This window comes from Pseudoliparis swirei, chromosome 8 (assembly GCF_029220125.1).
Source record: "Pseudoliparis swirei isolate HS2019 ecotype Mariana Trench chromosome 8, NWPU_hadal_v1, whole genome shotgun sequence".
Taxonomy (NCBI): Eukaryota; Metazoa; Chordata; class Actinopteri; order Perciformes; family Liparidae; genus Pseudoliparis; species Pseudoliparis swirei.
The window spans coordinates 23,216,890-23,230,892 of NC_079395.1; positions in this window are offsets into that span (position 1 = coordinate 23,216,890).

Below are 14,003 nucleotides of genomic sequence, written 5' to 3' on the forward strand. Positions count from 1 at the left end.
TCTCACATATGTATTCCCTTTGTCCAGGTGGGTGAGGGCGGTGTGCGTGGTCAGGGCTATGGCATCGTCTGTAGACCGGTTGGACCGGTATGCAGACTGCATCGGGTCCAGGGTGGGAGGCAGCAAGGAGCAGATGAATGATTTGACAAGCCGCTCAAAGCACTTCATGATCACAGAGGTCAGTGCTACCGGGCGGTAGTCATTCAAGCAGGTGACCTTGGTGATACCAGTAACCATCTCCGAGGAGATCTTTAAACAATATAACCAGCTTTGTAAAACATTTTTATGGAATAACAAAACGCCTAGAATTAGTATGAAAAAGCTCTGGGCCTCAAGAGATAATGGGGGATTGGCTCTTCCAAATATGGAATTATATAGCATAGCATTCGAAATACATAAAATTGCACGGCACTGGGCAAATTATGAATCTAATCCGGCATGGGTAAAGATGGAAGGGGAATTGGCCTTTCCCCTCCAGGTTATGGACTTGCTATCTCAGAAACACACAACAGAAACCGACCAAAGAAATCAAGTAGTACAACACTCCAAGTGGGCATGGGCAAGGGCACATAAGATTCTGGGGATTTCTCAATATAAACAAAGCTATTCCTCCACTTGGAATAACCCTCACATCTGCTTAGGGAAAAAAGTATTTATATGGGATACATGGCTGGCAAAAGGAGTACATGTCATCAAAGATCTCTATAGAGATGGCTCATTTAAATCATTTGAGGACCTTAAAGAAACGTTTAATTTAGATGAGAAGGGGGATTTCTGGAAGTATTTACAGTTGAGGAGTAGCATGGGGGCTGGGTTCGGACTGAAAATAGAAAAGAAAGAAGAGAATTGTTGTGCACCGACAGATATGCTAGAGAGGTTCATGTCATTTATGGTCGCTTTCTCTCATTCCAGGCTTCCTGATTGTTTTAACCTGTCATCACACCTGTCTCCTATGCTCATCAGTGTCAGCCCCGCCCCTGATTGGTCCCACCTGTGTCTTGTTACCATGTGCTTAAATTCCCCTGTCTCCCAGTGTTCCTTGTCAGTTCGTCTGGTCTTTTGCCATGATCAGGTCGGGTTATGTTGGGCTCTTGAAAAGTTTTTGATCCCTCACTACGTGAGCGCTTTCATTTTTGTTCACTGCAGAACCGAAAAATAAAGTACTTACAAATACTTTATCTCTGTCTCCCGGGTCGTGCAATTGGGTCCTACTTCCTAAGTGTCTGAGATCGTAACAGAACGAACTGACCACATTATGGACCCAGCCGACCCAAGAACGCTTCACGCCGCTCTGTCGGTACAGGGCGTGACGATTTTTCATCACGAGGAAAAACTGGACAAAGTCAGCCGGGAAATACAAGAGCTGAGAGGACGCCAGGCCGGGGTTCAGGAAGAATTATCTACACAGATGCAACAACTGGTTGCCCAAATGAATAATTTTTCACTCATCAACAGACTGCTCCTCCGGTGACGTCATCCACAGCTGAGAATTTGCCTGTCAATACTCCAGCTGACGACCCAGGTCAGGCTGTTTCCTCCCGTTACGGCTGGCTCTTCGAAGGAGATTTCCGGAGACTTGCAGAGCCTTTCTGGTACAGTGTGATCTGCATTTTCAACACAACCCAGCAGCTTTTTTATCTGAGCACGGTAAAGTGGCGTTTATTGTGTCTCATTTAACGGGAAGAGCTGCAGCCTGGGCTACTGCAGAATGGTCTAGAGACACCGAACTATGTTACTCATTGGCCGATTTCATAGAGACTATGAGGCGCATTTTGACCACTCATCGCCTGCTACGGAGGCCAGCAGAAGACTGTTTCAAATACGTCAGCTCAACCGTCAGGTGGTTGATTATGCCATCGAGTTTCGTACAGCAGCAGCGGACAGCGGATGGAATGTTCCGGCTCTTCGTGACGCCTTCATGACAGGACTTTCGGAACCGATAAAGGACCAGCTGGCTCCACTGGAGACACCCCGGGATCTGGAATCCCTCATCGCTGTGGCCATCCGGATCGATAACCGTCTTCGAAAGAGAGAGGAGCGTCGACGCAACCGAGATGTTATTCCCAGCTTCCAGAATTCGCCTCGGAGGGTCGCGCCGCCAGCGGAGGATTTCCAGCTCATGTTACCGGACCATCAGAGGACTACACTTCCGAATGACTCCGGTGAACCCATGCAGCTTGGAAGAACCAGGCTTTCTCTGGAGGAGAGGCAGCGCCGTCTTCGGGAGGGTTGCTGTTTCTACTGCGGCCAGCCGGGTCATCAACTCGCTTCATGCCCGGGGAAAGGATCGTGCTCACCAGTCAAAAGGAGGGCGCTGGTGAGCAAGTTTCCGCAGACTTCCTCCTCGACCTGTTACTCAGGTAGACATTTGTATTAACAATCAGACCATTGACCAGGGTGTGTTAATAGACTCAGGGGCTGACGAAAGCCTTATAGACTGGGGCCTAGTCAAACAGCTAAAAATAAAAACTGTCCCGCTATCTCATCCTGTTAGTGCCAGTGCCTTAGACGGCCGCTTGTTGTTCACAGTTACCCATTGCACTGAGCCCATACGGATTACTATAAATAAGGACCATACCGAGCATGCAATTTCATATTTTTGAGTCGACTCAGCACCCGATTATTTTGGGGTTTCCTTGGCTGAAGATCCACAATCCTCACATAGACTGGCCTTCAGGAAAGTTAAGGAATGGGGAGAGGATTGTAAGGGCAGGTGTAAACTTTCGCAACCTGTTAATGCACCAACAGACTCTAGTAGGATCATTATAGATCACCCTGACTATCCTGATCTACACAAGGTACCTTCCTGTTACCATGATTTAAAGAAGCGTTTAACAAGTCTAAAGCCTTGTCGCTACCTCCTCACCGAGATTTTGACTGTCCCATTGATCTCTTACCGGAGCCCCATTCCCAAGGGAGACTTTACTCGATTTCGAGACCTGAGAGAACAGCAATGGATGAATACATCTCCTCTTCACTCAAATCAGGGATTATCCGTCCTTCATCGTCTCCAGCCGGAGGGATTCTTTTGTGGGAAAGAAAGACGGGTCTCTGAGACCTTGCATAGACTACAGTCCACTAAATGACATTACGGTGAAGAACCGCTATCCTCTGCCACTCATGTCATCTGCTTTTGAACTGCTTCAACGGCCAAGATATTCACCAAGTTGGATTTAAGAAATGCATATCACTTGGTTAGAATAAAACAAGGGATGAGTGGAAGACTGGATTCAACACTCAGAATGGTCACTATGAGTACTTGGTAATGCCTTTTGGACTGTGCAATGCACCGGCTGTTTTCAAGCTTTTGTGAATGAGGTTTGTGGGAATTCTTGAATATTTCAGTGTTTGTGTATCTGGATGACATACTGATTTTCTCCCCAGACGCTAAATCTCATGTTAACCATGTCCGCCAAGTTTTGCAGAAACTACTGGATAATCAGCTATATGTCAAGGCAGAGAAGTGCGAGTTCCACACAGAAGAGGTGTCTTTCTTAGGATACATAGTCTCACCTAATCATATCCAAATGGATCCTGCGAAAGTCAGTGCAGTATCCCAGTGGCCCACACCAGACTCCAGGAAAAAGGTTCAGCAGTTCCTAGGATTTGCTAACTTCTATAGGAAGTTTATTAGGAATTTCAGTTCTGTTGCTGCTCCTCTGCATGTTCTGACTTCTCCTAAGGTTCCTTCAAGTGGACCCCAGGCGGATCTTGCTTTCAAACTTCTCAGAGATAGATTCACCTCAGCTCCCATACTCACCATTCCAGATCCCCAGCGCCAGTTTATGGTCGAGGTGGATGCTTCCAATGAGGGAATTGGAGGAGTACTGTCTCAACGTTCTGCAGAAGACAACAAGATGCATCCATGTGCTTACCTGTCGCGGAAGTTGACAACGGCAGAGCGGAATTATGGCGTGGGAAACAAGGAATTGTTAGCTGTAAAAGCTGCCCTCGAGGAATGGAGACACTGGCTAGAGGGTGCAGAGCAACCGTTTTAGTCTGGACAGATCACAAGAATCTAGAATATATAAGAAAGGCTAAGCGTCTCAACTCCCGTCAGGCCAGGTGGACACTTTTCTTTAGTAGATTCAACTTCACACTCTCTTTTCGTCCCGGGTCTCAGAATCAAAACCCGATGCTTTGTCTCGTCTTTACGATCCCGAACCACTTGCGGTAGAGCCCAAGACCATCCTTCCACTTAACCGGGTGATCGGAGCCTTTTCCTGGCAAGTGGAGTCAGACCTTAAAGAGGCAAATGTCATGAATCCAGCGCCTAGCGAGTGTCCCAACAATCTGCTGTTTGTTCCTGAGGCTCTTCACTCCAAGGTCATCCACTGGGCTCACTCATCTGTGCTTTCGTGCCATCCGGGAGTAGCAAGAACAATGTTCAGGATTCAACAACGTTTCTGGTGGCCATCCATGAAGAAAAATGTGGCCGAGTATGTAGCGGCTTGTCCGGTGTGTGCGTGTAATAAGACCTCATCTCAAGTTAAGATGGGCTTGCTCCAGCCGCTGCCGATTCCCCATCGTCCTTGGTCACACATTTCGATGGATTTTGTGACAGGATTTCCCTCATCCAGAGGCAAGACTACGGTTCTAACAGTGGTTGATCGATTTTCAAAGATGGCTCACTTCATCCCATTGACCAAGCTTCCCTCTGCCAAAGTCACCGCAGAGGTCATGATGAATCACGTATTCAGGATCCATGGATTCCCTAATGACATTGTTTCCGACAGGGGTCCACAATTCATTTCCGCCTTCTGGAAAGAGTTTTGTCGACTCATAGGTGCCACCGTCAGCCTGTCATCAGGATATCACCCTCAGTCAAATGGACAGTCGGAGCGTCTGAACCAAGAACTAGAGACTACGCTACGTTGTCTCGTCTCCCGGAACCAGACCACCTGGAGTGACCACCTCACATGGGTCGAGGTTGCCCACAATACCCTTCCGACGGCGGCCACAGGTCTCTCTCCATTCCATTGTGTCAATGGTTTCCAGCCTCCACTTTTCCCTAACAACGAGGAAGAGGTGATGGTTCCATCGGCACATGCCATGATCAGACGTTGTCGCAGAGTTTGGGCTGGTGCTCGCCAGTCTCTTCTCCGTAGTTCAGCTCGGATGAAGGCTGTTGCGGACGTTCATCGCAGGGTCGCTCCTCCTACAGTCCAGGCCAAAAGGTTTGGCTCTCTACCAAAGACTTACCACTCCATGTCGCCTCAAAGAAACTGGCTCCGAGATTTGTGGGTCCGTTTCCAGTGTCCAGAGTCATCAACCCGGCGTCGACGCTTGCAACTCCCAGGACCTTGAGAGTGCACCTGACGTTCCTCATTAGTAAAATCATGCCGGTGTGTGAGAGCACACTTGTTCCCGCCTCAAGCCCCTCCACCGCCCCAGTTCTTTGAAGGGGTGACGTTTACAAGGTCCGTAAGCTACTGGAGGTCCGTAATAGGGAGGGCAAGCAATTCCTGGTAGACTGGAAGGGTTACGGTCCTGAGGCTAGAAGCTGGATAGCTGCTTCATTTATCGTGGACAAGACTCTTATCCACGACTTTTACAATCAGCCTGGGCCATCAGGAGTTGGCCCTAGAGGGGGGGGTACTGTTGTGCACCGACAGATATGCTAGAGAGGTTCATGTCATTTATGGTCGCTTTCTCTCATTCCAGGCTTCCTGATTGTTTTAACCTGTCATCACACCTGTCTCCTATGCTCATCAGTGTCAGCCCCGCCCCTGATTGGTCCCACCTGTGTCTTGTTACCATGTGCTTAAATTCCCCTGTCTCCCAGTGTTCCTTGTCAGTTCGTCTGGTCTTTTGCCATGATCAGGTCGGGTTATGTTGGGCTCTTGAAAAGTTTTTGATCCCTCACTACGTGAGCGCTTTCATTTTGTTCACTGCAGAACCGAAAAATAAAGTACTTACAAATACTTTATCTCTGTCTCCCGGGTCGTGCAATTGGGTCCTACTTCCTAAGTGTCTGAGATCGTAACAAGAATAAGATTCAGGAGTTCCTAAATGCTTCCCGTACCCAACAATCTGCCTCAATATTTTATCGAAAAATGTCGAATATTCAAGTTGGAATGTGCGATGGACTGAGACTAGTATGGCAAAAAGATCTTCGGACTGAGATAAAGGGAGATGTATGGCAAGAAATAATATCAAATGTAGGCTGGGCTACAAGGGATGCAAGAAGCAAGTTTACTCACTATAAAATTGTACACAGATATTATTTTACACCTCTGAAACTGTATAAAATGGGATTAAGGCAAGATCATAATTGTTGGAAATGTAATATAGAAATGGGCACTTTTCTACATGCTATGTGGGAGTGCTCCAATGTGTGGCCTTTATGGAAGGCAGTCCTAAAGACATTAGAAGGGTGGCTCAAGCGGCCTTTACCAGAATCCCCACAACTGTGTTTATTAGGGGACACATCACTGGTGCCACCAGGCCTCACCAAAGCAGAGATCAGACTGTCGCTAACAGGCTTCATGGTGGCAGCAAGGCTTATCCTGAGAAACTGGAAGAGCCCACATACGGCCACGCTCACAGATTGGCTAAAACTCATGACGGAGACGGCTGCTTTTGAAAGTATGATTGCCAGGATGAAGAACAGTTCAAGCCAAACTGACCAAGCATGGAAAAGTCTGATGGCTTTCATTACAAATTAGAGGAGGGGTCAAATACTCAGGGGTAAGATTTGGATTTTGAGGGGATTGCAAATGCAGAGGCAGGGTAGTGTATACACACTTACAAGTAAAAGATAATTAAGGGGGTGCCGGGGTTGTTTTTTGTTGTTGTTGTTCTTTTTTGTTGTTGTTTTGGAGGAGGGGAGGGTATGTGTGTGTGTATGCGTGTGTATATGTATGTATGTCTGTGTGTGTGTGTATGGGTATGTATATGGGTGTATATGTTTATGTTTATGTTTATGTCTGACATTTCTGTACTTGTTTTATGTTTATATCATTAAACAAATAAAAAAATTTAAGTGACAACAAAGAAAAACTGCCGCTGACGCACCGTGGGGGTTTTGAGTTGACGCAGCCAAAAGAAAGTAAAGTCCATCTCCGTACGTCATTATTCTGATAATTTATTTACTAAACAAACTAAAAGAACAAACTAAATGCTGACACCGCCTCTCGTGTGCTGGTAAAAACCATCGGCCACCCGGTGCATGCTGGTCCTGAATACACCTCCATGTAACCACAGTGTTACCCAATCAGTGAACCTGAAACTAAATATATTTAAACAACAATCACAATGACTTAACCTAAACTATCATAAGAAAAAAGCTCTTCTTACATATCAAAATATAACCTAAATAAGCAATGAATAATGAATATTACTTTACAATAAAACTAAATACAAATGTCAAAATAAATAACTCCAACAAGCAATAAAACCCTTAAAAACATCAACAGTTGAGCTCCGTAGCCGACCTGGTGACGAGTCCATGAACGCGAGTTACAATTATTACAATAGAGGCTCAGATTACAATGAGCCAAGTCGAGGAGGTAAAAACAACTTGCATTGTGTGGGAGACAGAACCAGAGAGGGCAGTATCTTCCATCCGATACATTTCAGGGCCCAAAGTGAGAATAATTTAAAATATGGATATTGAATCTCTGCCCAACTGGTTCATAGGGCAGCAGTCAGACAGCAGAGTGTTTGGCTGTGATGTCATCCACATGGCGTTGTGTACGCCTCAGTCATTGACACGTCCGCCCAGCCCAGCCGGCCTGCAGCACCTGGCCCAAAACCCAACCTTTACCTCAAGGTGACCTTCTGAACCCTCAGTGTCATGAAATATACCTGACACATGAGAGGTGTTGGCCTGGTTTCCATCGCATGCACCAGCTTGTCATAATCCCAATCACTATTCGACTCCCCCCTTCCTGAGGAGATGTGTGTGTGTCGGGTGGTCCTTTCTCCGGGGTCCGCCCCCCCCCCTGACACTCCTGAGTTTCTCCAATTGTTGCTTCATCTCAGGAAACCCCATCTGTATCCATCCTTCCGATTGGTCCACAGTCTGTCGGTCCTGCTCCTACGTACGCTGTATCACGGGCGATGAGATGCAGTCGGCGGGCCTCTCGGGCTGCACAGGCTTGGACTTGCTCCCTGACGTTCATCTGACTTCTCACTCTAGCTTCTTCTCTCCGGGATTCCCAGAACAATCCGGTGTCATCGGGATTCACGAGATCCGACCTACGAGCCTCCAAGCCTACCAGGCCACATCTGCCCAGCACCCTGATGTGCAACGGGGAAAAGGAGTCCGACTTCTCTCTGATCGCTTGTTTAGAGAATGTTCAGACCGATGTGGTGACAAGATCGGACCTACGAGGCATTCCCGACGCACCCGTCCGACACCCGAATGGGCGAGATCACAAGTCTCGGCCCTCTCCGAGTGTCTGTGAGGAATGAGCTTCGTGATCTGGTGTTTGGAGACAATTCAAACCAGATTGCCTTTTTATTTCAGAGGGTATGATTAAAAAATGTCTTTCATAATAACGGTGGCGTAGTGGCGAGCACTGTCGCCTCGCATCGCAAGGGCCGTGGGTTCGGTTCCCGGTCTGGGCGGTCCTTGCACGTTCTCCCCGTGGCAGCGTGGGTCCACTCCGGGTTCTCCGGCTTCCTCCCAAAGACATGCAGGACAAGTGACCTCTCAGTGTCCCGTAGGCGTGTGAGCGTGAGCGGTCGTCTGTTTCGATGTGAGCCGTGAGACGGACTGTGACCCGTCCAGGTGACCCTGTCTTCGCCAAGAGGGATTTGCGGTTTGGATGATGGAGGGAATAATCTACCTGAGATCTTGCTCCTCGTCGCCATGTGTTTTGGTACATTTTGTAAAGGAAGAAAAAGAAGACATTTAAATCAATCTTGAGTAAAGAGGTACAAATGCAACACCAACGTATGTTTTACATGTGGTTCTACCGTCATCTGCAAAGCGCCTCCATCATTTCAAGTGTTGATTGTAAAGATAAATGTAGTTTTCGTCGTAGGGAGGGCGCTTCTGTCCAATCACGTCCTCGTCCTGGAAATGAAGCTTTTCTATGTTCTATCGGGAGAACGATGCACTCAGAAACACTTCAATGTCTTCAAGCCTTTAGGAACAGAAACTTGTTTTTCAATTGAAAGGACGGAGCTCTTCACAGATCGTTAGGAGGGAAAATAGATAAGCAGAGTTTTTTTAGAATAAGCAATCAATAGCACCCAGTATATAGTTATGATAAAAATGATTGGTTTGGCCGAACAGTGTGTGTGTGTGTGTGTGTGTGTGTGTGATTTGGAGTGAAGAGTGGGGAGCTGAGGTAATGAGAGTGAAGGTGGTGTAAAACAAAGTGAACTGGTGTAGAGCCCCAGGGATTAGAGCGCCACGGAACTACTGAAGAAGCTTCTCAATCAACTGTTGAATATCATTATATCTATATATATATATATATATACAGGACTGTCTCAGAAAATTAGAATATTGTGATAAAGTTCTTTATTTTCTGTAATGCAATTAAAAAAACAAAAATGTCATGCATTCTGGATTCATTACAAATCAACTGAAATATTGCAAGCCTTTTATTCTTTTAATATTGCTGATTATGGCTTACAGCTTAAGAAAACTCTAAAATCCTATCTCATAAAATTAGAATATTTCCTCAGACCATTGGGGGAGTTGAATGGCGATATCAATTCATTAAAAACGTTTCTGCATCTCATCATGGCTCTTTGAAGTTGTAATCAATAAAATGGAATTAGCATGCTTTAAAAAATAATCCTGAAGATAAGAAGTGTGACGCCGGAGACGGCGTCACCCTTCTTATCTTCAGGATTATTTGAGATAATGACAAGGATATGTGAAGTATGTTGGTAACGTAATGACAATGTATATTATGTTTCTTTATCTTTTCCCTTTATAATAACACTTGGGTATCAGAGACTCTTAGACGTGATTAAGAAGTGCCACGTGGGGATATGAGATGATGTTCTGGTGTGAGAGCAGGAAGGAGACGTGAGCCTCGTGATGACGGCTCGGTGGTCTCACCGTCAGAAGAACGACAGCCTGACACGTCGAGGGCTCCGAGACGCCACGCTGAGAGGGTGGAGGGTCTCAGGTGACTTCAACCACGTCTGAAATGGCGCGGCCGTGTCCAGTCGCCGTCGCGGCAGCTCCGCGGAGATTGTGCGCTCTTTTAGTTTTTGTGTTTATTTTTAATATTTTCTTTGCCACAAACACATCGGCACTAACAACATACGACCGCAGCACACTTTTGGACATAAACTTTTGCGCAAAACAAGGGTTTTTGTCCACTTTTTCGATCGATCCAGCGTGGCGGCAGAGATTGTGCGGCGAACCACAACAACAGCAGTGGAGCCGCTACTACGGGAGACAGCGAAAACATCGAGGAAGCGGGCGGAATTCGGAACAGACTGAGAGTTCAAGCCCACGTCCACCTTTGCCCAGCATCCTTCTTGCTAACGTCCAGTCTCTGGAAAATAAGATGGATGATTTTAGGGCAAGGATCAGATTCAACAGGACATGCGGGATTGTAACATCTTTTGTCTGACGGAAACTTGGCTGACCCGCTGGTGCGGATCGAGTCATATGTCCAACGAGTCCTTCTCTGTTTTCCGTGCAGACAGAACGGAAGAGTCTGGTAAATCTAAGGGTGGAGGGTCTGCTTCATGACAAACAACATGTGGTGCGACCCCAAGAACATTAAGACTCTTTCGTTCCTGCTCGCGAACCTGGAACATCTGGCGATCTCATGCCGTCCATTCTACCTTCCCGGGAGTTCAGCTCGGTCATCACCACAGCCGTCTACATTCCACCACAAGCGGACACCGGCGTAGCACTATCGGACCTACATGATGTGTTATGTCGGCATCAGAACAAGTATCCAGCGGCTGTGGTGGTGGCTGGGGACTTTAACAAGGCAAACCTAAAAAAGTCATGCGAACTTTCACCAGCACATTACGTGTGCTACCAGAGGAAAGAACGTTGGACCACTGCTATACGCCATTCAAGAGGCTACAAGGCTGTCTCTCTCCCTCCGTTAGGGAAATCAGACCATGCCGCCATTTTTCTGCTTCCGGAGTATAAACAAAGGATCGCGCGTGAAGCGGTAGTGACGAGGAACGTAATGCGGTGGTCTGACCAATCAGAGGCTGAGCTACAGGGCGCTCTGAGTATCGTTGACTGGGACATGATCCTATCCAGTTCCAGTGGCGTCAGCGAGTTGCGAAGTAGCAATGAGCCTCATAGCAACGCTTGGACACCATCGTCCCCACGGTAAAAGTTAGGGTCTTTCCTAATCAAAAGCCGTGGGTTGATAGATCCATCCGTGAAGCTGTGAACGCCCGTACTGCTGCCTATAACTCCGGTCTTGTATCCGGCAACATGGGCGAGGACAAGGCAGCGGTCTATGGACTGAGGAGGCGGTGAAGGAAGCCAAAGGAGGTACCGAGACAGAGTGGAATCACAGATGGAGCAGCGCGACACCAGGCGCCTATGGCAGGGGCTACGGACTATCACAAACTACCAGAGCAGACCCCGCGCAATGGTGAGTGCCGTCGCATCCCTAGCGGACGACCTGAACTCATTTTATGCACGGTTTGAGGCTAGCAACAACAGCGCTAGCTCGCGGCTAACAACAACACCGTTAAGCGTAGCCGAGGTGAGTTCTACCGCTGGGGATGAACACACACTCTCTGTGACCGAGCACAGTGTGAGGAGGGCTCTGTTGAGGGTGAACACCAGGAAAGCTGCAGGTCCAGATGGCATATCTGGGCAGTACTGAAGACCTGTGCTAACCAGCTAGCTCCAGTGTTCACCACAATATTCAACCTCTCCTGGCTGAGTCCGTGGTCCCGCCTGCTTCAAGAGATCCACTATTGTCCCTGTGCCCAAGAATGCTTCTCCAGCATGTATGAATGACTACCGACCGGTGGCCCTCACCTCGGTGGTCATGAAATGCTGAGAGGCTGATAAAGGACTACATCTGCGCCTTCCTCCTTCCTCCATGGACCCGCTGCAGTTTGCTTATCGCCCAAACAGATCCACGGATGATGCTGTCTCCCAGGTACTGCACACCACACTCTCTCATCTGGACGGCCAGAGGGGGGGCTATGTGAGACTACTGTTCATTGATTATAGTTCAGCTTTCAACACCATAGTCCCCTCCAGACTGGCCGGCAAGCTGATTCATCTGGCACTGACCACCCCCGAGTGTGCTTGCAGCCTGCACTCCCTGACCGCCAGGCCACAGGTGGACAGGGTGGGCAGACACACCTCAAATCCCTCACCCTGAACACAGGATCCCCCAGGGTTGCGTCCTCAGCCCCTACTGTACTCCTGTACACACATGACTGTGTGGCCAGGTTCAACTCAATACCATCATCAAGTTTGCGGATGACACAGTGGTGGTGGGCCTGATCTCCGACAACGCGAGAAGGCCTACCTGGAGGAAGTTGCTGATCTGTCACTCTGGTGCCAGGACAACAGCCTCATCATGAATGTCACCAAAACTAAGGAGCTGATTGTGGACTTTAGGAGGGTACAACAACAGAGGACGTACTCACCACTGGGGATTAACGGGACTACTGTGGAGAGGGTGAGCGGTATAAATACCTGGGAGTCCACATCACCGAGGATCTGACATGGTCAACAAACACAGACACTCTGGTGAGAAAGGCAAGGCAGCGCCTCTACCACCTCAGGCAGCTGAGGAAATTTAAAGTTTCCCAGAGGATCCTTCAGTCCTTCTACTCTGGAGCTGTAGAGAGCGTCCTGACAGGAAGCATCACAGCCTGGTTTGGCAACTGCTCCGCTCAGGACAGGAAGGCTCTGCAGAGAGTAGTGCGTTCGGCTGAGCGCACTATTGAACTACACTCCCACCCTGCAGGACTTGTACACCAGGAGGTGCAGAACCAGAGCCGGCAGGATCATGAAGGATCCTCACCACCCCAACAACAGACTGTTTCAGCTGCTGCGGTCAGGCAGGCGCCTCCGTAGTCACGCTGCAAGAACAGAGAGACTGAGACGGAGTTTCTTTCCTCAGGCCATCAGGATTGTGAACTCCGACCTCACCAGGACCCCCACATAGACCCACACAACTGCCCCTCTTAGGCACACACACACACACACACACACACACTTACTGTAAATATTGTGTTGTTTTTTATTTGTAAATAGTGTGTACTTGTTGCCCTTGCACATTCCTGCTGAGCATTGCCACTTTCATTTCACTGCACACCCTGTGTGTGTATGTGACAAATAAAACATCTTGAATCTTGAATCTTGAATCTTGAAGAAACACCTCCTCCATCCAGCTCGAGAGGGGAGGAGCTTGGAGGTGCTGGTGCTAACATTAAGGAGGCGTATCGTTCTCAAAGTGAGTGAGAGACTTCATCTACTCCATGACATCTATTGTTCACCTGGTCACATGACATCTATTGTTCACCTGGTCACATGACATCTATTGTTCATCTGGTCACATGACATCTATTGTTCATCTGGTCACATGACATATATTGTTCATCTGGTCACATGGCATCTATTGTTCATCTCGTCACATGACATCTATTGTTCACCTGGTCACATGACCTCTATTGTTCATCTGGTCACATGACATCTATTGTTCATCTGGTCACATGACATCTATTGTTCATCTGGTCACATGACATCTATTGTTCATCTGGCCACATGACATCTATTGTTCATCTGGTCACATGACATCTATTGTTCATCTGGTCACATGACATCTATTGTTCATCTGGTCACATGACATCTATTGTTCATCTGGTCACATGACCTCTATTGTTCATCTGGTCACATGACATATATTGTTCATCTGGTCACATGACATCTATTGTTCATCTGGTCACATGACCTCTATTGTTCATCTGGTCACATGACATCTATTGTTCATCTGGTCACATGACCTCTATTGTTCATCTGGTGACATGACATCTATTGTTCATCTGGTCACGTGACATATATTGTTCATCTGGTCACATGA